The sequence below is a fragment of the Pholcus phalangioides genome, unplaced genomic scaffold, assembly GCF_987345545.1.
Source record: "Pholcus phalangioides strain wild (caught in Gottingen) unplaced genomic scaffold, Ppha-v1.0 ptg000011l_1, whole genome shotgun sequence".
Lineage (NCBI taxonomy): Eukaryota > Metazoa > Arthropoda > Arachnida > Araneae > Pholcidae > Pholcus > Pholcus phalangioides.
In genome coordinates this window covers 55,562,500-55,587,221 of record NW_028301604.1, presented here as the reverse complement: position 1 = coordinate 55,587,221, position 24,722 = coordinate 55,562,500, and the positions used below count along the sequence as shown (strand labels likewise).

General features: G+C 33.4%; 1 long non-coding RNA gene across 1 annotated transcript in view; it reads right to left on the bottom strand.

Moving 5' to 3' along the window:
- Nucleotides 1-24,722, bottom strand: part of LOC149080593 (uncharacterized) — a 57,014-nt gene that overhangs the window by 13,238 nt on the left and 19,054 nt on the right. Inside the window, exon 2 of the long non-coding RNA XR_016193605.1 lies at nucleotides 7,184-7,319. This is a non-coding gene — a long non-coding RNA (uncharacterized LOC149080593). The remainder of the gene's footprint in view (nucleotides 1-7,183; nucleotides 7,320-24,722) is intronic.

Genomic DNA, 24,722 nt, shown 5'->3' with positions numbered 1-24,722 from the left:
ATTTGGGCGTTCATGGTTCCGGTTTGAACATGCAGATCTGTTCTGGAACCCAGTATAATTCCACCCGAAACGCGAGCAATGCTGCACCACCGTAACGGTGTCGTTCAATGATGTTGTCTTGGTGGTAACGGGTACCTGGCGTTCTCCATATGAAAGTCCGACGTGAATCAGACTGCAAGCTAAACCTGGACTCGTCGGAACACATCACACAAGCCCACTGTGACGATGTCCACATTGCATGTTCTCTACTCCAGGCTAATCGCTGCCGACAGTGAGTTGCCGTGAGCGGAACACATCTGAGAGGCCTGCGAGCATATAGACCAATATCTCCCAAACGTCTGTACGCGGTTTGCCTTGAAACTGTGGTACCCGTGGCTGCAGATAGCTGACGAGATAGGTCGGATGCTGTGCTCCGTCTGCTTCTTTTGGCAGTTACTGCCAAATACCGGTCTTCATTCGGCGTTGTAACTCGGTGGCGACCTGTACTGTAACGTCTACTGACATTTCCGTTATCTTGGAATCGTTGCCAAAGCCTAGAGATGACACTTTGGGCAATTCCAAGTTCCTCGGATACTTCCATCTGAGTACGCCCACATTCCAGGCGGCCGGTAATTCTACCACGTAAAAAATCATCCACATGCGTCCTCTGTGTCATAACTATTCGCTTATGGCACTGAGCGCCTTACAGAACTCTTGTGAACAATTTTACTTCTTTGCCACCATTCCTTATATACCCCCCTCTTACACTCTCGTCATTGTGACGTACCATCGGCATCATCTGGTGGCTTCCTGAAATTTGCATATCATTCTTGCAGATGTGTATGATAATTCTACAGGTGAAATTTTTACTTTAGATTTCGATTTCCGTGTGATTCTGAATTATCCTTAATTTATGGACATGAGTGTATATAAATATAAAAATCAACATTTTTTCCTACACAACCATTACAAACAAACTCTTCCGTTCCATTTCGTCATCGATGGATGAAATTTTCACATGAGGATTATATTATATGCCACTGTGGATTATAAGATATATGTTATAAATTAACTGGATTTAAATTTAGAAAAAGTTACAATTCTTATATCTACCGTAATTTTTTTTACTAATTTCTGTAGTTTCGATAAATATGCCACCCAGAATGACCGTTACTGTTAGTGGTGGACGCCTGTATAGTTCTCAAGTTCTCATTTCATGTACGTGCTAATCAGGTTTTGGTTTATCTATACAAGCAATTTTATTCACAATCCTTGTCGATTACGTTTTTGTTTCATCAAATATCCATCCTTACGAATATATAAACACCATCGCTAGAAGAAAAAAAACCACGTATAAATTTAAGAATGGAACTTTTCTGAGCCAGTGTTTGCTGAAATCCAGAACATAAAGTCTTCGAAGTTCTTGGACGCATCCATGTGAAATTTATGAGTACCATTTCGAGGTTTGGTTTTCTTCTCTTTTTCTAGAAGTAGTTTCTGTGTAGCTTTGGTAGCTTTTGTGCTCTTCTGAAGAGAATGTCTTTTTGATTTGCATAAAAATTGCATTTTACGGACAAGCTACAGAATCTGATGATAAATCTTTCACTACCACATCCATGGATGAAATTCAGTTTTCCGAGCGAGACTCTCAGGAGAAAAGCCCTAAAATTCCGGTAATACACGCGCATCATGCTGTATATTGCCTAATATATAACGTACGACGTTCGACGGAAAAAGCAGTATATCTTCCAGAAGCATCTTTGGTCTATCGCAGTATTTCGGAATTCAGACACAGCATTTATATTTGATATTTTAATAGCTTTCGTAGTTCCTGATACATATCTTATATGCAGAATCTTAATTAACATTCCCATGACAAAGATACCATATTTATCATAACATATTTCATATTAGATTATTTTATATAGGAACGTCTTGTGAAAGAATACTGAGTAATCTCTTTTAATTTACTTTAATGCAGGTAATTGTGAATAATTTAATGGCCAACGTAAAGAGATGTTATTTATTTCTGATACGCATCGATCGTACCTGACAAATGCTTCCATTTCAATCAGTGGAATCAAAGGTATCAAATGTTGCAGCAGGTTAAAAATTTTAGGGGGAAGCACAGTTCATAAGATTCCATCAATAAAATGTAACAAAATAGATTTTAAAAAAATTTAAAGTGCGGTACATATTGCCAATAAAAAATATCGTTCGCGCTTTTATTTGCACACGAGCATTATACATGAAACTGAGTGTCATACGCTTCTCAAATAAATAAAGTCTAGGGGTAAATTGTATTTAAAGCACCTAACAAAACACCTTAAAAACTTACCCTAGGAATTCCTCACATAGTTTCAAAAACACGAACTACTAAACAACCACCAAGCGAAATATTTTCCGTTTAAACCCTGATACTGAGCAGTGATAATATGATAATTTTTCAGGTGTAACATTTTTCAAGTTCATTCGATTGGCATTCGATAATTATTGGGGATTAGTTCGTTATTTGTTCAAATTTACGTAAATATGTGAATGGAAAAAATATTAATGCGGAAATTAGGGCATACAATCCTCAATATGCTATCACAAGATGGATATTTTGAAAAATACGCTCAAAATCCCATAAATTAACCCCCCCCCCCATTCCTGAGTTCAAAAACTTTTCATATATTGACACAATGTAGGGTCAAAATGACCCCAGTATATTTGAAAGAATTGTAAGCTATAAAACTGGTAATAATAACACAAAATGATAGAATAAAATGATTAACCGTTATTAAAAATAGCAATTGATTTTATTCAATATGTGCGATTAAACAAAATAACAATTCAATTTAACAAAAAAATTTAAAAATAAATGTTCGCTCATTTTGCGAAGATTTTAGTGAAACAATATTGGCTTTTGTATTCATTTCAAAACGATGAAAGAGTAACATAGGCTGCACCAATCAACAAAATATTGCCGATAAACGATCAAAAATGACGCAATAATATCATTTTCATCACTTTCACATGATTGCCAAATCCATTGTTTTCGTTAATTAAAAAAAAGAAAAGTAGTAGAATTTCAACGAAAGTTGCATAAGAAGATCAAGAAGAAAGTACACTTAGAATATTATTGTTCAAAAAATAAATAAATATAAAAAAAAAGTGCATAAATTCCCCTTTGGGATCAATTTGACCACAAAATGAGCTAGTAGGATCAAAGTATGTGAAACATTCTCAAAATGACACGCGTATACACGATTAAAAGTTTTTTATATTCGCATAAGGAAAACAAAAGGTAAGTTTTCTATTTACTTATTATTATTATTTTTTTTTTTGTGATACTGTATTCTTCTTCAGTATATGAGAAAGAGAGAATAAAAGAGAAACCATTTCAAAATGCGAACGAAGGCATACGTATCTTTCACACATTGAGCTGACAAAGCTTCTCACAAAATCATTGTTCCGCAGCGAGAGCCGATACGACAGATGGATGCAGAAACTAAAGTGGTCATTCTGCGAAAAGTTCTAAAATTTTGAAAGTTTTTGCCGAGGTCTTTGGCCATTTGTTATCCTACGTCAAGTAGGCTGAAGCCTGTGATCTATCAGCCATCAGGATTCCAGTCCCAAAAGAGACGCTGACTGAGAAATTCTGAGCTCTTATAAGTTAGTGTGGCGCATGTGAGTGTGGAGCTTTATGACTCTGCTTTGATCGACTCTTTCGTTTTTAGTCTGCTTTTAGGCTCTACATTTCAAGAAACAACGACCAAACGAAAAAGAGGTGATAGTTACCCATTTGTTTTTTTAATTAAAGAAATGGGACTCTCCGTCTTATCAAGACCTTCTCCACGATCTAATTATGAAAAGGAGAAGAATGACTTGAGCAAAGAAAAAATTAGCCTAATAAAGCACACATTTTATTTTCTTCTCCATTTTTTCCGTCCCAAAGAATTTTTTTATTCTTTGAAGTAGTTATTTTAGCTCAGTATAAAAGCTAGGTGAGCCGAAAAATTGAAACCCCTTTTTGAAGTACCCTCGGAAAATTACTTCATTATTAGATTGGTTAATGACTGTGTTATTGTTTTTCATAGTCACTAAAATAAAAAAATACTAACGTTTAATTTCTTTCAGAAGAGGGGAAATTTTCGTAAATAAAAACAGGAAAAAAATCATAATTTTTAAAAAAATATATATGTTTATGCTCCAAAGATTTACATATCTTTTTATTATGTCTTGTTCACTCTGTGATGGTGATCATAATCAGCCTAAAACAATTCAGATTCTATCTATGTGAAAAGAGTGCGTTCGGTTTTTTTTTAAAAAAAACTCCCTATATATTTAAAAAAAACCCATGCTACATTTTTTCTTCATTTTTCATATCGTTGAACCGATCCCTGCACATCCAGGAAATATCCATTTTACATTGTGTATTTATCACAGATGAAGGACCCTTTCATATTGATAAATATTTCAGTAGCCAAATTATCGAACATCGAGCGGTAAAAACCCCCCCTCTCTTTTTTGTGAAGTGGCTTTTACAACCTACGAAATGAGAGCGCTTGATGTACCATGCCAAGACAACGAAAAATTGGTCCTTGGTTTTTCGATTCAATTTTAGATGTAGTCATACCAAGATATTTTTATACCTTTCATGTGCATGTTCATAGTCTCACTCACAGAGGGTGAACGTGACTGCTGGATCCAGCAAGACAGTGCGATCTGTCATACCACGAATTTCCACATGGCAATGATGAAAGAATTTATTTGGTGTCAAAATCATCTCAAAAGAACTGCTGTGGCCCTCTAGATCTTCAGATCTACTCAGTAACGAAAAGTTTTTTTGTGAAAGTATTTAAAACAGACCCCGTACAAAGAAACAATTTCATACACTTTGGAAAAGTTGAAGGTGATTATTTCCGTTGCCATCCAGAGTAAGATATAAACACGAAATACTTCATCAGAGAGAGAGAGAGCTCACAAGAGTTACAGTGAAAAACATGGAAAAATAAATGAAAAGACAGAGGCTATAATTTCTAAGACTTATAGCAGTTGAGGTATGTATTTTTCTATATAGAGTAAGGAAAGTCCCTTGGCCGCATTTGACTGGTGAACCGTTGATTGCAGAGACATGGTTCTAATTAGAAAAGTATCCGAATAACGGGTAGACCTCAGATAAGTAATTACTATTGCAGGGGGTTGCGTAATTATTAAAATAAAAAAATAACTTTTTATCCTGACGTGCAGTCCTCAAAAACCTTATTAAACAGTTGTTGCCCTGTCTCTCTTGAGCCCAACAAAAAAATTCCCACGTTTCTAAGTGCAATATTCGTTGCGATATTTGAGTCCGAAAATGGGAGAAAAATTGGTTTCGATTTTGAGTTCAAATATATCAACAAATATTGTATTAAGAAACGTGGAACTCTCTTTTTTTGTTGACCTCAAGGAAAACAGGGCAACAACTTTTTTAATTGGGTTTTTTAGCACTGGGTGTCCCTATAAAAATATATTTTTTATTTTATTTTAATAACTATGCAATCGGTTACAATATGAATGACGTATCTGAGATCTCTGCACGTTATTTGGACACTTTTTTCCAATTCAACGTATGCATTCAGAATCAACGGTTGGCCAGTAAAATGCAACCAACATACTTTACTTAACACCCTGTATATGCATATCAGTTCATTACTCTCATGGTGCAATTTTTCCCGAGGGGTGCAATTGAAATTGAGTGTATCTGTATTTTGAAGCGTGTGGATAAACTAGTTTGATAGTCAATTGTTGTTTCCATCATACGCCGGACGCAAGGGAAAAAAACCTGACCTGTTATAGAAGTTTGTTGAATGGTATGATACCAAAAAATTCTTGTCCACTTTATTGAGAATGATAAAGTATATTACATGAATTTTATCGATACAATCAATTCAAAATATTCTTTATGAGCTCATTTATGCAGGTGATAACAAATTATACGCACTGTACGTTAATACAAAATTGCCTAATGTTTCCATCGATGACTCTTGAGAGCCTTTTATTTCATTTTCTTTCAATGAGTTCAGAAAATGTTGGGAGGTAATAATCGATAGTGCGTGGGTCACAACAATTTTTTAACACTGCAGCCAGAATATCTAAAAAAATGAATTTTTCCCTAAATTTTTGTTAAACATCTCAGAAGAATCTCTAATGAAAGTATTGATTTAGACTAGAGGTCTTTAACGCATGGCCCACAGATCAAATTTGGCCCTCGGAGCCTTTTTGTCGTGTCCCGCCGGTGGTTTTCAGGAAACGGTTGAAAAAATTGAAAGATGATTAATTCTAAAATTAATGAAAGAAATCATTTAGGAATGAATGAAAACATTTTAGAACTAATGAATGAAATAATTTTTAGAATTAAAGTATTTAAAAAAAAATTTAATTTCGGAATAAATGGAATAAATGAAATAAATAATTTCGGAAATAAATGGAATAAATGAAATAAATAATTTCGGAATAAATGGAATAAATGAAATAAATAATTTCGGAATAAATGGAATAAATGAAATAAATAATTTCGGAATAAATGGAATAAATGAAATAAATAATTTCGGAATAAATGGAATAAATGAAATAAATAATTTCGGAATAAATGGAATAAATGAAATAAATAATTTCGGAATAGACCTTGATTTAGACCAGTGATTCCGAACAGTGGGGGCGATGGAATGTTCCAGAGGGGAGGTAGAAGCTACGGGTTTAACATAGGATCCTATGGGTTAGATTGCGTTGGGGCGACGGGAAAAAAGTTTCTGAAGAAGGGGGCGATGGGACAAAAAAAGCTGGGAAACTATGATTTATAGACAAATACAATTTAATATATTTATAATAATTATTTATAGACAAGTTCTTTTGGGAAAATTCACCATTATTATCGGTTGTTACAGAGTTCTATTGCATTGAATAGAAGATTTCTGATGAGCGAGATATTTACAATTCGACTTGAAATAACACATTGAAACCGAGAGATGAAAAACAAAAGATAAAAGAATCGAATCAACAAATCCGTATATTTGTCATTTATTTAGTTAATTTCCCATCACACAGTTGTTACACATGTACTTAATTTATGATAAATGTGCGTTCTCTCGTATTACGTATCACACACACATCTTTAATACAACTAAATAAAATTAATGATCGAAGTTATGATAAAGTTAAAAAAAGTGTGTATACTTGCCCAAACCCTTGGTGTTACTACTGCTACATAAATAAAATTGTGAGCCACTAATCAACGGAAAGTCTCTGGTGGATTTTCGTCTTGAGGTATTCGTCCACAAACTCGATCCGAATGCTCGCCTCACTTCAACGTAATCCTACCAAAGCAAAAAAAAAAGGTAATAAAAAACTCGGTCAATTTTTTTTATCATTCTCTATTTCCCTTTCCCCCCCCCCTTTTCATTGATCTTATTTTTTTTTTGTTTTGTTTTTTTTCAACTTCGTGTTCCGGGTCTCATGAGCTTTGCCACCATGACTTGGTTCGGAAGTGTCCTCAAGGAGAGCGTCTCTTAGACACTATAGCAATAAAATAAAGAAAAACACGGTACTTAGTGATTCGTCTAAGAAGCTAGTGGTCCTTGACCTTATTTGTTAGTCCCTCAACGTCCAAAAAAAAGAGTCATTTTAGGTCTCTGAGTTATCAAGATCGTGTTTTCCCAAGAATCTAATGAAATAAAATGTTTTTCCAGGAATGAAGTAGTTTTTTTTATCGGATATATATACAGTAAATACGTCTATATGTGTGTTTTCGTGCAATATGTGTTAGAGAGAAGGTGTGGCATATGGCGACATTTAGAAAACATAGAGATGGCATATTCACAGTTTCTGACCAAATACGAATGAAGTTGGAATGAAGTGCTGCTTTATTTGCTCGTGCTGAGAAGTGAAATATTTAATGCGAAATGATTGTAACACAAAAAAAAAATTTGGGAGGAAAAATATAGTACTGTATTACCAATAAAAATATGAAGATCTGATGGGAGATACTTAAGGTTATCCGACTACGTTCGAGAGCACTTTTCTATAAAATGGTATTGGAGTGAACTTTAATAGCATTTTTTGATAGAAAGTGTCCCGAAATGGGGAAAACAGTATCAAATTTTAATCTAAATATATCATTTTGTATGAAAAAGTCATTTTTTATGTAAAAATTTAGGCGAAATTCTAGTAATATTCAAAACATGACTGCAAAATTTTTTTAAATGAAATATTTTGTGATGTTCATAGTACCTTTAACTAGTGATGTGTTTGTGTGTTGCAGTATGAACGAAATATACGTTTTATGTTGCAGTGTATGAACCAAATTTTAAAGGATTGCAAGATATGCTCATAAGTTACACGTTACCACCAAATACGTTAATGTTACAGTACGTGTGAAGTTTTTGAAATTTCATCCTACAAAATCCTTACATTCAAACACTAACTCAAAAAATATATGTGATAGACTTTAGATTTCAGTTCATAACCGCAACAATATATAGCAAAATATTATATTAAAATTTCGCAATGATACACTATGAACAGATTTTTAAAAATCATATCACAAACTCAAGTAAAATGTCAAAAAAACATCATTCTTCGTAAAACACGTTTAAAGTTTTATTCACGGATTACTTGTATGTACAAACGCAACACTAAAGGAGACAACTTCGGTTGCAAGCGTCATATAAACAAAACAGGGCCTGTTTTGGAATCACAAAGAATAGGGCCTTCATAAAAATAAAATTAAAATTAAAATCGATATATTCTTCGAAAATGACATTTTCAACGTAGTCGGATACTTCAAGGTACATATGTATATAGTATACAGCACAGTTTTTCTCAAATTTCACTGTCTATATTCTTTTACAAAAACTAAAATTCACACTGTTTCTGTTGATTGGGGTTTTTCCTTACAAATTCTTAAACCTTATAAATCTGTTACTTTTTACCCATGTGTAGTTTTCATACTTTATTCTGTATTCTAATTTTTATCTTTTTTCATCAGGAAAAGATAATCATATATTGAAGTCTCAAAATAAATTTTTAAAAATAAGCATTATTTGCTTAAGGAAAAACTGCGTGATATTTTTTGCAAAATCTACTCTATAATATAAAATCACAAACTCGAAAAGGGCCCGTTTCTATGTAACGGAAATTAGTGACGATTTTATGTTACAGAAGTTGGTTACGTTTTTGTGTCAAGTTTTCATTCAACTCCTGAATATATCGTAAACCATTTGACACATCGGGAGCAAGTTTTGTGTATGTACCGAGAGGTATGTATATGTATATATCACCAGTGATCCCAACACACAGGGCCTGGGTACCCAGGGCAGGGCAATGGACATATGCCTTCATGGGAAGTTGAAAGGTTTCATTTAGAGAAAGAATCTCATTGGTTTCTTGATTTTCGTTGCGCCTTGTGCTGTAATGCTTATTGTGGTGCATTGCAAAATAGTGGTGCACTGCAAATAGTGGTGCATTGCTGATTGTAGTGCACTGCATATTGATATGCATTACGTATTGTAGTGCATGACATGCTGTATTGCTTATTGTAATGCAGTGCGTACGGTATATTTTGGTGAATTGCATATTATGGTACTTTGCATATTGCGATGCATCACGTATAGTGCTGTATTGCGTATTGTGGTGCATTCCTTCCTTGCCAATGGTGGTGCATTGTATATAGTGGTACATTGCTTATTGTGCTGTGTTGGTGAATTGCGTTTTCTGCTTTATCTCTCATTGTGGTGCACTGCATATTGTGATGCATTGATTATTGCGCTTTATTGCCGATGATGGGTGCTTTGCGTGTTTTGATGTACCACATATAGTGATGCATTGCTCATTGTGCCTTATTGCCGATGGTGGTGCATTGCGCATTTTCTGTATTGCTTGTTGTGGTGCATCGCGCATTTTCTGTATTGCTTACTGTGGTGCATTGCGCATGTTCTGAATTGCTTGTTGTGGTGCATTGCGCATTTTCTATATTGCTTGTAGTGGTGCATTGCTTATCTGTATACTGCATATAGTGGTACATTGCTTATCTGTATACCGCATATAGTGGTACATTGCTTATCTGTATACTGCATATAGTGGTACATTGCTTATCTATATACTGCATATAGTGGTACATTGCTTATTGTATATTGTACATTGCTTATTGTATATTGTACATTGCTTATCTGTATATTGTACATTGCTTATTGTATATTGTACATTGCTTATCTGTATACTGCATATAGTGGTGCATTGCTTATAGTGATATGTTGCAGATAGTGGTGCGATGCATTGCGTATTATGCTGTATTGCTTATTGTGTTGCACCGCATATAGAGGTCATTATTTTTACGCTGTATTGCCTATCATAGTGCATCACGTATATATTGTGGGGCATTGCATTATTGTGGTGCACCGTATATTGTGCTGTATATGATGGCGGGACATTGCTTATGGAAATCAAAGTGAGAAACTGGCAATTGAATGACTATTTTGCAGGCATTCGCAGTGCCTGAGGAATATTTTGCTTGACGAATTAAAGAAGATGTGACGAGTAGTAAGGTTCATTGGAGGAGGTGGAAGGAAGGGGATTGGACGCCGAAGGCATCACAGGGGAAAAGCCCCTCCCCCTCTGCAAACTGTAAAATTTAAAACTATTATGAATCAGAGTATTGACAACTCGAACCCAATCATACCGAAATTCACGACCCAATCATTTAACATTCACAAACTGTTTATTCTGAGATCACGAATGATTGCTGAAACTGCCGTTTTGGATTATCATAAAATTCCCATGGCAGTCATAAAAATTGTAAACGTCAGCCTCGTGATGAAGTTATTAAAGTTAATGAATTTCGGTTGGTGTGTGGATTTTGAAAAGGACTGAGATAAAATTTGAACGAAGGATAACTTTCGTTTTCAATATGAATCAATTTTATATACATATAAAACTATGCACACCTTAAATATTGGGAGGCATCATCATTATAGTCGATAGCATGTTTCAGGAAGCCAGTTCAGAATTCAAAAATATGCGCACATAAGATAATTTTCGTCAAGCTTTATAAAATTTATTTTTTTTCATAAGTTTTCATTTATTTTAATTATTTATTATTTTATTTTTCGCGCACTTCACGACGATCACTTCATGCATTAATGATTTATTTGAATCGGCAAAAAGAGATTAGAACCGTTTTAACATTACTAGATGAAATTGGCAGCTCGACAATAAATCTAATCAGTAGGAGTTGTGTAGAAAACCACTTATGTGATAGTAATGAAATAAATATCGACCTTAATTTTCAAAGTTTTAAAGAATAATTCTATTTTTAGGCTCAACTCATATATTCTTTTTTCGAAAGGTAGGATTTTGTTTATTAATTCAAATTTTTACGGAAAACGATATACATACTCAAGTAAAAATACTTCATTCGAATACATTAGTTTGAATTTCTGTTTCGTTTGATAACGTCTTCATCGATATAACGCCTTTTGATGCCTGACTTGTATTACGTCACTGAATAAATAACAAAAAATACTAAAAATCAAAATGACATTCTTCGCTTGTATCAAGTACTTTTTTATACTTATCAAACTAAGAGAAGATTCGAAAAACTGATCTTACTTGCAGTCAAAATTTGAAAGCCGAAGATTTTTGAAACTAAGAATTTCTTCTATTAAAAAGATTAACCATAGGGCAAATATTTAGAAAAGCCGTAGCGGCTTCCGGATTTGTTTTCCAGTGCTCTTTAAAGCATCTTTTCAGTAGCGCTTCGCTCCTCGCTTTAATTTTATGACGAGCCGGCACTTGCATCTCTTTCGTCTTCCTCTTCTTCATCCTCTTTTAGGTCTATTTTTTCCCAATTTGCTAAAACCGAGTTTATTGGGCACTTAAGAGCTGCCTCCTGTCGTCCCCACGACTACCGGTTCATAAAGATAAGAGGAAATGATTGAGAAAATTATTTTCACGTGATTCTTCTTTCTCTTACTTTTCCACCTAAAGCAGTTTTATGAGCTGAAAACGATGAAGATGCTAAAAAAGAAGAGCAAAAGGAAGATAGACTATCGGGAAAAAAAAATGGGGAAAAAAAACTCTCCGTTCATCTTTTTTGTTCTTGCGCTTCAAGCTCTTATAATAATTCTGTTCTCTTTTCTCTTGTGCATAACCCAACTTTATAGTTCACTTTTTCTCAATGGACCGGTTCCATTTTTATTTATTTTCTCTTGTACGTCGCTATCTCATTTCCTTTTCCCGAAATAATAACGGCTTCGTTCTCACCCTCCATCTACCGTCTTCTATTTTACTTTGCCATGGCTGCATACCTATACATTTCTTCAAAATTGTGACGTTCCATTCACCAAAGGACTATGGAATATTAAAAATCGTGTGTGCGGTTTCGCGCACGGATGCGATTCCATGTTACTATTTTTCAAAGATCATTTTCAGCATTCATGAATTCCCGTTCATCTAATTACAGTCCCGCCAAAAAGTTTCAGCTCATGAAAGTTTTTATAGCTATAGAGATCGAGTTATGTAACAAAATTCGAGTTCACGTTATGAATAAAAAGTTTTATTACCAAAAAAATTTGTGATGCTTCACACTTGCCTCAAAATTAAATTCACATTGTTTTTCATCATTGTTTTAGTATGTGTAATTATCTTGAGACTGTTTTGAAGAGACGAACGCAGATGATTTCTATAGAGCAGATATTTCACAGTGGAGTGAAAAATTTGTGAATCAATGAAAAGTGGGACAGTAATTTGTGTGTCAGTATCAAAAACTTGATTTCCCCTTTCAGTGTGATTGTATCTGAAATCTCGTTTCTTAAAGAACAAACAAAACAGGAGTTTTGGGAAAATTCCTTAGATAAGTTTTTAATTAAAATATATTTTGGTGAGAACCAAAATATAAGTCAGGTAATGAAATTGATAAATAGATTATTTTGTTGAAAAACATTGTCTAAATCATTATTTCTGTATTTTTCTGACGTTCAGATATAGATAAAAAATACACAATGACGATCTTGATATTTTTTGCCATGTTATAGTATGATATTATAACCTTGTTATTACGTGTAGCTTATACGTGTAATTACGTATTACTTCGTTAACTATATTGGCGTGTGTTAGGTAAATGAAATCTATTTGAAAATTTTTTTAATCAAATAAATACTTTTTTGTTAAAATGCAGTAATTTTCTCTCCTTCACTGTTCAGTGAAAACTTTGGAAGAGAGATGCATACACTGCGTAGTGTTTAATGCGCGATCGTTTCTTTCTTCCCTGTCTTTCGAATTAGATCACATGTTGGTCATAAAACAGGGCAAGATTTTTTTTTAAGTTATTTCAAAATTTCATGGAAACTCTTACGCATAAAAAGCTTCAATGAATGATGTAAAATTGGTAGCTTGACGAAGGTGACTGGTGGGAACAGTAAAGTGTTAACAACGATTCAGTCAGAGCCTTGTAATAAAAGTAGTTATTTTATTAATTGGCATATTAAATATAATTAGTGATTTTTCGGATTATTTTTTTTTATTTTTTCTATTGATTATTCATCGAGAGAGAGAGATACAGAGAGTCACATTTTCATACCAAATTCTTTTTGTTACAATGAAGACTTTTAATTTTCTTGTGACTGCAATCGATCTTTATCGCACTGAAATGTGAATAAATTTATTTTACCTTTTTACAAGAAAAAGACTTTGATACCATTTTGGAATTTATTATAGCCTGCATGATTCGCGCAGGACTTGGTCATATTTTCAGATGAAGTTATATTCTGGGCATCTTATTAATAAGGGGGTGATTGCGCGGGCCTCCGTTAAGAAAGATCTACTTCAGGCTGTCGGCACCCTAGGCACTACTAATTTTGCCACCCCTTCGAGATGCTCTTATATTTGTTTCTTACTTTTTTAAATAAAAATCATGCCCCCCCTCCCCACCTCTCAATTTTCAAAACGAAAGCCATCTCAACTGTTTCTTCTTATAAATATGGTTTTTTTTTTGTAGGGCCTACTGTTTCACACGCACATTCGTAACATAAATTAGATGCCGTAAAAATTTTAAACTGTAATTGCGAGACTACATCGTGAGACTACATTTGTAACTGTGATCAATTTCATTTAACATGCTTATTTCTTATTGCGTTAATGACGTTCATAGTGTTGCAGAATTACAATCTAAAGCTGTGTAAATTTTCCAAAACTTCTGAATTAGAACTGGAAAATAAAAAAAAAATAAACCATTCTCATCTCAAAATTGTTAGCGATACTTCATTCATTCAAGGAGTGTCACGGAAGCTGAAGTCGATTTTTCAAAAACATGACTTTAAAAAATATCTCATTCAATTGTGCAAATCGAATGCAAAAAATTTCCTGTCAATGGGGATAATTTGTTTTTTCAAAAAATATTATGAATATAATGTAAAAACATGAACACACAAGAAAATAAACTTTGGACGCGATTTTCTCAATTGCAGTTTTTGAGCTCATACGTAATATTAAAAAAAAACCTGCTGCACCGAAAATTCTGAAATTTTGTAGGAGTATTTATACGAAATGCGTTAGTAATATGAAATTCGAACTTTTTTTGATATCTGATCATTTGTTAGAATTTTATGAATTTTAAAGCCTGAAAAAATATATAAATTTCAAAAATATGAATTCAACATTTTTTTAACAAAAAATACTTTACATCGGTTAATTTCTAAAAATGTGAGGTTCGTTTTACTAACACACGGCGAGTAAACATTTCTGCAAAATTTCAGAATTTCGGAGGTAGCAGTAGTTTTTTTTTTAATCTCACGAATTCAAACACTGCGCGCGCAATCTTAGAAAATCGCTAATTAACAACCGCGTAAACATTTAAAAAGTGCACATACACACAACAAGAGGGGAAAAAACTTCCTCGCGATTTTTTAGAGTTATATATATATATATATATATAATATCATTGATCTCTCAATTTAAAAAACGCCAAGTTATACGTTTGGTGTACGTTCGGTCAATTTGGCAGGATTTTGAAGTGACGTCATCAATTTTTAAAGCGTTATAACTCATTAAGTTATAGGTCAAACTAAAAAACTGAAAACACTTTTCCATATTAGTTTTCCACAAGGAGTAATTATTGGGCGGTCGATAGTTACCACACTGTAAATATTTAACAGGTAGTGACACTGCACATTAGAAATGCATATTAAAAAATTGCGCTATCACGTAAAAATAATTTCTGTTAATAAAAATGTAAGCATTAAAAAACTCGACACGCAAATTCTTAATATATTGAGCCTGAAAGTGAAAGTGTATATGAATTAAGATTGACCCAAAAAATGCAGTTTCTCTTGGATTGTTTGCTCGAATAATTTATATTATTTTCGCTTTTGGGAATTAGTTACGCAAATATGAACCTGTATTTCTTTAATCACATTCTAGATCTCATATTTTTTTAATCTGACATACCATCCTGGCATACATATAAGCAAGAAAAAAGACACAAAAAGTCATATTAAATAACTTTTATTGTAACTTCTATTTACTCTCAGTAACTATCAAAAATCGGATATGAAAAAAAAATTTAATCAATGATAAAGTTATTGAAGAAAAAAAGGAAACCAATCCTTATTATTCTATGTTTAATAAGTTTTTATAGAACATAATGAATAGCGCAAACTTCCAACTTATTCCGCTTTACCTGGTACCCTTAGATGAATACTAATATGAAAAGCAGTTTTTGTTCTTCCTTCATGTACGTTTGAAAGGTTAACACAAAATGATTAAAGTCAACTAGATTTTGTAGTTATTAGCACAAAAACTCTTCTTCTAATAAGAGATATGTCTAAAATTCACCTTTTTTCAACAGAATTTTAATAAATTGTGCTCACCCGCAAGTTTAAAAGAATTCGAGCTCAACTCATTTCGTGCCTATTTTTCGTAGAAATGAAACGTGTATCATCAAAATGAAATGAAATATGTATCATCAAATCTACTATACATGTATTCATGAAAATATTCAATTTAGTTTGTTGCAAGAAAAGAATTATTCGTCTTACCTTTCTACATTTATACGCATCTGTAAACATTTATTTTATCCAACGCAGTGCGCATCGACTCAACAATACTAGTGAAATATCAGGATTTAATCACGTACACATCAAAATAATATCCGAGAAATACGATTAAATTAATATTTCAAAAATTAAAATTTGGCCAGATTTACTGATTACATCATAACACAATGATATATTCAATTTATTTCATAAAATTTGCAAATTATTTTTCGTCAATAAAACAAAATGAGAAGAACACATCATGTTCCACGAACAGGAGAAAAATGTTAAAATACGCATTCGTACGAGACGGAAAAGAAGTTATAAGAAAAATTTATCGTAATAGAAGCATTGCCTGAATTCGAAGAAAGAAAAAGGGGATCACTTTTGGAAAACATATCTGAGCTGCAATAGATGGAAAAAATGAAATCCTTTTTGTCAAATCTTCGAAACGAAAAAGAGTTATGACTGGAAACTCGGGAGAGTTAGAATTTTCAAATCTGGCAGGTGAAAGGCAAAAAAAGTACATACAAGGCGAAAAAAAATACTGAATGAGACAGAGATCGTTTAAGAGTCATTATTCAACTAGTCACTGAATTTTCTTTGCAGATTTTTATAGCTAAATTCATCAGAATGAAAGTGAAAGTTCTCATGAAGCTAGATCAGATTTTTTAACGGATGGTAGAATTTCCGAAACTTCGATGCTGAGCAGTTAATGCCAAGAAAAATAAATAAGTTTCTGTTTTTTAACAGGTTGTTCCTGTGTAACGAGCATTAAAAACTTGCCAATTTGGTTATTCCCTATCAAACAGATGATCGTTTACAATAGCACAGAAGATATGATTTATAGATTAAGATAGAAAACCCTTGTCTTTTAGATCTAAGGTCTACGATAATCACATTCAGAGTGTTAATTTGCATATGTTTTTGAAAAAAGATATTACTTATTCATTACGATACACTCCAATAATTATGCTCGTAAATAATTTACCTTTAATTATATGGAACAAATATTTACGTCAGTTATGACATCAATTAAACAAAATTTCAATGTTATATTAACGTGGAACTTCTCGCTTATGGGAAAAGTATTATAAATACTGTAATACAGAATAAGCAAAATACTGTGTATCAAAGGAGAAATATTCGGTTTTTATTATTTTGATGTATCACTCGTCAAGCCTTTCAGACCCTGATTTTATTCAAATATTATATGTTTTCATTTCATCAACGGAAGGAGATTACTTTTTTGATGAAGGAATAAATTTGAGAGGGCGCGGTAGCCCAGGTCGATAAGATATTCGCGTAAAGTACCAAAGGATGTTTAGAGGTGTCACGAGTTCGATACCCGATTCGTCCTTGTCAGACACTTTCCTGACGCGGAGGTATAACAAAAACGGTGATAACATGACCACAGAAAAAGATTGCTACCGCAGGGAATCTAACACAGAGGGGTTAGTGCACCAACGCCTCTGGGAGTATAACTAAAAGGCAAAATGTCAAACGCTGCCGTTTGGTTCGGAATCGGCAACAAAATGTACGTCCCAGTCTAATTAGTTCTCGTGGGCAGAAAATGACCGTGATTCGACAAAAATGATCAAATGTTTGAGGAAAAACGACGTAGATATATCAAAAATTTGCGAATATTTTCCACATTTTAGATATATCTAAGTTATGTTTATTTTATTTATACGATAACTACATTTGAGTTCGTAGATTTCAGCAGTGATTCACATATTAATAATTTATTTGGCTGATATTATTCATTCATATTATAGACGTCACCCGAAGAAACCCAGTGATGCTCCAAGTTACTAATTCGATTTATTTGATTTATGAAAATTTTAAAAGTTGAAACTCATCACAAAAATAATACAGTGTAGCATAATTTTTTTCTTATTCCTTGAAAATAGGAAATGGTTTTTCCTTCAGTTATATTAAAAAAAAGGAAAATTTCAGTAAAATTCGTTCCATCTTTAATTTTGAAGTAGCGTCTTTTATGACGGCACCATCTGTCCCTTTAACAGCCCCTGCCCTCTCGAAGCTCCTGAATTATGGATGATACCTTATTGAACCAAAAATAAAAAGAATGCTTGGTATGGAGACCAGAGAGCGTCAGAGCAAAAAGGGTAAGAAAAACCAAGTTCAAGCAAAGCCTAGGGCCTCATTCTGTCACATCCAAGTTGAAACTGAAAAAAAAGTAAATAAATAAAAATTGTTATCGAATTTTTTTCCCCTTTCTGGAAAGCGAAACTCGAAAAGTCACGAATCTTGAGAAACCAGATGAGATCTTACCTAAGGGCTGCAGCGTGCTTGCCATCTGTTCCTTCACTTTCCGAAACATGATATCCGACTCCGCCAAATATAGTATGCCAAAACAAATTTCAAATTTTCTTTTCTATGAAATTCCAGAAAGTGAAGGCAGTCTAAGTAAATGGTATTACGAAAACCGACAAATGTGGATACCTTTTTTAAATGAGAAAATCACAATATTATAACAGGTGGACATTTTTTTCACTTTTAAATTCCAATATCTTATTATAATCAAACTCTTACTGCATTCAAGAGGAATATTTTTTGAACAATAAAATTTTTCGTTTACTTGATTTCTATTACACTCATAACACTATGTAACACGATTTTTTGTCCTTGGTTAGCAGACCACATTTCCCAATGGTTTACGACCACAAAAGACTGACTACAGCGATTTCATGCTTTACAGTTTACACTATCGTTTTTTTGTAGTGAGGGGATCGATATTTGTGAATTTGCCATTTACCATTGGCTGTTTCGGTGACTGGAGTATTGAAAATGACCAAAAAAAAAAAGAGCTTTTCACACTGATAATAATTTTAAAACTAAATAACTTCTAGAATATAAGTCACGTATCTAGACGTTTAACAGAAAATAAAATTTGAGTTAAAACAGAAGTTTTAAGTATTTAAAAAATAATGGGACTTTTATTACCATGGGACTTTTTTTTATATAATGGGACTTTTACTCCATCTTTATTACCATGTACACCAGATCTTCCCTTGTAGTTATGATCCCGTTTTTAACCCCCGAAAGTGATTGCCATGATATATTCGATGTTGTCCCATATATAGATGCTGTAATGTGAGAATTCTTTGGTAAAATTGCTCTTTTGGGTAAACGCCCATTTTTTCTTTGAACTTTTCGAGATGAGCGTAAAAGATGCGATGTGTCATATGGACTGTAATTATAGTAAAGAATGTGGAATACAAAGAACTTCCCAAAAATTTCAAAGGCCGATAAAGAAACTTGGGATATACCGTATATGTTCGTATGCTTAACAGGTTCTTAGGTAGAAATGAATTATCTTTTGGGTTAGATAATACAATTGAACGAGTGACGTTAGTAGACCCAAAATTGCAATTGGGTTCTTAGGTAACCACTAGACCAAAAACCACTTCGAGCTTGTGGAAAACATAAAAATCTATTTAAAAAATATATATATTCAGTGTTTCACCTAATGGCACATCATATCCTCCACGCTCATCTCGAAAAATTCAAAGAAAGCATGTGGGTGGTTACCCGAAAGATCACTTTCAACAAAGAATTCTCGACCTAGGGCATCTATATAAAGTAGAAAACATCAACAATATCGTGGCAATTACTTTTGGGAGCTAAAAACGTTAATACGAAGTATATGTAGGAATAAAGATGGGAATATTTAAACTTTTGTTTTAACTCAAATTTTATTTTTTGTTAAGCGTTAAGATACGTGACTTATATTCTAAAAGTTATTTGCGGTTTTAAAATCATTATCAGCACGAAAAGTTTTTATTTGTCATTTTCAATATTCTTGTCCCCCAGTCATTTAATAGTAAATGACCAATTCACAAATATAAATTCCCTCGCCCCACAACCAACATGCTTATTCATGCCAAGCAAATACACAAATAACAATATTTACCAAAGGGCAAAGAAAAAGTTTTTTTGTTACATTAGTGGAAAGAATAAAGACAAAAAATAAAGTGGAATTAAACAATCAAAAGAATGAAGTGTTTGTTCAAGGTTCACATAGAAAAGAATATTGGATTCCAAACTGAGCAAAAAATATGTAGTTTGTATAGTGAATGTATAGTTTATGATCCTCAGTGAAAGCATAGAATTTTGAAGGAGACTTTGTGAACTCATGCATTTGGACTGACTAAAATTCTGTGGGTAAAAATGATTTTTAAAAAAATTGAAATTAAAATTTATGTAGAATATCATATATATCTAATCCACTCTCCAATTGCCTTTTTCTGTCTCATTTTACAGCCCTGACTCACATTTGATTTTTCTTAACTCTCTTGAGAATGGTAAGCTAGAGAGTAAAAAACAGAAAGCAGACAGTAGTCATATAAACGAATAGACATGCATTGATTTTATTCAAATACACGTTCAAGCGAACGCGTAATCCCTGTAACTTGGTAAAGCCAACATAGGAAACGGCACTTTAATCAAGAAAATATTTCTCAAAGAAGTACGTATAAAAAGAATACTGCATATATTGATATGCTATATGAATAAATTCATCTCATCAAATGTACTTTTGCAGCAAGTCTCTTATAGTGGCTTATAGACGTATAGTAAATATAGTGTTCTTATAAAACTGAATGGGTAAGTTTTTGCTAAATCAATTCACATGCACACAATATAGCGATGAAAAAATCGAAATTATGAAAGAGGAAAATGCCAAAAATATATAAATATATACTTTGGTGAATTATCGGAAATAAATTCTCTTTATAAGCAGTTGCGATTTTTTGCAAAAACAGTACTTTTTACTCCTTGAAAAATCAATAAAATTCTGCTTGGCCATGCATTTGGACTGAGTAAAATTCTTGTCTTCCATAGAACCTTCCACTAGATAGCCTACCCCTTTCAGTATTCCATTGACTCATTTTTGGATTTTCTTGCATTGGACATTTTAAATTTTGTTTCATATATAACATACATTAATTTCCTATAAAAAAACTTTCTTACCCCGTGATGCAAGGGAAATTGTACCAAACAGCCTATACTGAATGTTTGACGAAGTGTTTTTAAAATTAAGTTTATTAAATTCTATGGTTGATTCAAAAATCAAAGTAGAAAGTTAACAATGACCAGAGAAAACATAGGGGAAGAATCCATCTATAAAAATATTACTTCTGTAAAAGACAATATTGGGAAAAATATTTAATTAAAAATTTCATACGGTTTTTTTTCGATTAATAAAAATGTCAATTTTTTCACTTTTTTCTTAAGAAATTAATTCTGTGTACCGTAATTTCACACAACTATGGTCCGAAATAACAAAATTTTCCAGATTAATCATCATCATAACTTCTGTATTTAAGCTATTCAAAAAAAAATTTTTTTTTGCTGATATTGCCTGTAGAAAGATCAAGCATTAATATTAAACACTTTTTTTATTCCTTATGCAGCTCAAATATGGATTTTTAAAAAATTAAATTTTGGACCACAGTTGTGTCCAAACTAGTCCATCAAATATTTTGTGTTATAAATTGCTTACGAGCCAAAGCTGAGAGAATGTACTATAACTATATCATATATTCATCTTTATCCTCTTTGCTAGAAGAAAATGAAGAAAGGGTTTCTCTAAATTCGACCCCCTATGGGGGGTCAAAAAGGGTGGTTCATAGAGAACTCACACAGAGCCAAAACCATTGAAGCCATCATCATGAAATTTGGTCAAAAGTTTCGTTTCATGATGTAAAGACTAACTATGAAGGGGTTTTCCGAAATTCAACCGCTAATGAGGGTCATGGGGGGGGGGGGGTTCAATAGTGGGAGAGGGAGTCGTATGGAGAAATCAGCCGAGCCGAAACAGTTGAAGCCAAAATTCAACCCCCTAAGAGAGGGTTCAAGGGTTCTGAGCCGAAATCGCTGAAGCCATAAATATGAATTTTTTTATTTAAAAATACCCACTATACGTAATACCACCATTTCATAATGTAAATACCCACTAAGACGGGATTTCTGAAAAATCATCCCCCAAGGGGGTTATGAGGAGTTCAAATGTGTTACATGGGAAGAATCATCGACTAGTAATTTTCAGATTACTAAATCCAGCGAGTGAAGCTGCGTGTAACAGCATGTGGTACATAAAAATGGTTGGACCGTAGTTAAGAGCAAAGTACAATTTTCCATTATTTTTCCAATAAATATTTTATACTTACGCAACAGTAAAAATGTTTATTAGACATATGTAAGTACTAAATTACCTGTAATACAGAACATCAATAGCGCAGAACAGCTTGTAGTAATTTGTAGCCGAGAATTATTTGCGTAGCAAATAACTACGTAACAAATACTATAATATGGAGGTAGTCGTACAAAGTGACAAAAATGAAAAATTTCAATAATCGATAGCGCAACGAATTTTGTTTATTAAAATTTAACGTGACGAATTTCTGTCGGAAAAATGGAAGCGCAAATTTTATCTTTTTTTTCATTGAGGGGAAAGTAAAAAAAATTAATTTTTACATTTATGAGGGTGATTTATTAATGAGACTCAATTTTGCTCTTTTTGCTTATACTTTTTTCATATTTTATTTTAATTTACGAATCAACCGTATAATTTTTACTCCTTCCGAGAACTCACCAAAACATCACAAACACACGTATATACATTATTCATATCACAAAAAGAATAAAAAATATATTCTTCGGGATTTATTCTATTCGATTAAGGCATATCTACATCTTTGTCTCAAAACTCAAACATCTCCACTGACAACAGCTAGCCCGTCTAGAACCATTTCGTTTTCTTAGTCGTCACTGTTAACAACAAAAAGAAAAAGTTGCACTTTAAAACTAAAAACATTCGACAAGAATTTACAGAACAGAATGTGCTATATTTGTGAATGTTTTCTACTCAAAAAGCAATGCTCCTGACGATACCAACCCGAAGTAGTAAAGGAATGCTCTGGTTCAACGCATTGGCCTCTTGAGGCAAGCAGAAGTCTCTGTGTTGAGGCTCATGTATAATTTATACGGCAGTCATTGTTCGTTGTCCCGGCCAGATACGTACGTGGGTGTAAGAAGGACAACATAGAGGAAAAACGTCGTCCGTGTCCGTTTCTCCAGGGCAAGCCATAAAGGTTGAGCAGCTAGCTATCTGAAGACCGTCGCAGCTGAGGAGAAATCGCAGCTAGTGCACTTTCCTGCCTCTCTCGCTATTCTTTGTATAAGAGCGGTTATTTTCCATGATTCATAAATAAGTCATAAAGTCATATAGAATATACTACGCCTTCGTCATAAATCTAGATGTATGGCAAGAGACTGTGCGAGGAAGCACCACAAAAATCTTTTTATGTCTTTACGATAAAGTTAGCTTCAATAGGCTCTTTTTCCTTCATCTTTGAAGAAACTTTTTCATAGGTCAGGAATGCATCGTTCGACCTCAGTCGAACACTCACACTGTCGAATTTACTCATGTTCGACCACAGTCGAATTTATTCACCCTAATAGTTTAAATACTAAAGCAAATTGAATGTTCGTACTCTTTGTTCATCCACTCACTACAATCAACCACACTATACATGTACAGTGCACCGCAAAAGTATAGACGTTTATGAAATTCACTCTTAAATTTAAAAAGTCAAATAATTGAATAACAAGGATTAATAGATACTTCTCTTTTTCTCTGGAAAGATTTTTCGAATATTTGAATATCAAAAAAGTGCTGTGATTCGTAATGAAAATAATTTTTGTGGAAAAAGTGAATTTCGTGATCGCAAAGTTTAGACACAATAAAGAATTTTCACGTTTGGTCGTCGAAATATGCAAATTTGCCTCAAATAACGTCACACTGTTCAGTATTTATGTTATCCACGCGATAATATGAGTCATTTGAAACGCTGCAAGCAACAAAGAAGAAGTAAATAGAATATGGAATTTTTGAAACCTGAAGCTAAGACTTTTTTGGAAATTGCAGCTCTCTTACAACGTTCCAAAATGTCTATCTGTATTAAGTATTAATTGTTGATGGTATATATATATAGAAACACCGATCGGAAAGGCCATGCATTACAGATATAAAAGAGATGACAGAAGAATCTAAACACTGGCATCTACACAAAGGATGACTTCTCCGCAAATTAGAAACTCGCGTCTGAACTATCAGTGTCAATGGATGCGATTCATATACGTATACGAGAAACAGGTACAACAGCATTTCAATTTTTTTTTGTTGAAAAATCAGCTTCGAAACCCGAGCACCAAACACAAAGATAACAGTGAGCTTGCAAGTGTATGTCATATGGACCGAAATTGTATTCAATAATTTTCAACGATGAGAAGAAGTAGAGTTTGGACTTCAAGATCAATCATCCAGATGGATGAGGGCATTATTTGCACAATTTGAGTAAAGAATCACGGATTAATTTTAGTCACAGACAAAGTGGTGGTTCACTGATGGTTTCGGCTGCACTCTGCTGCAATGGGCACGTATCAATACTCTTTCTTAAAGGTCGCCAAAATGCTCAGCATTATATACAGACATAAGAGGATGATCTATTACTGTCTGGCGAACTTCTAGACGGTCTCCAGTGGGAGGCAATATAATGCAGACAGGTCGTAGTAGTAAGCAGGTCGTGCAAAAACCTAATTTAATGTGCAAAGTAGTGAAGTTTTCACTGAGCTAGTATGTAGCCTCGATCTCAAACCTATTGAGAA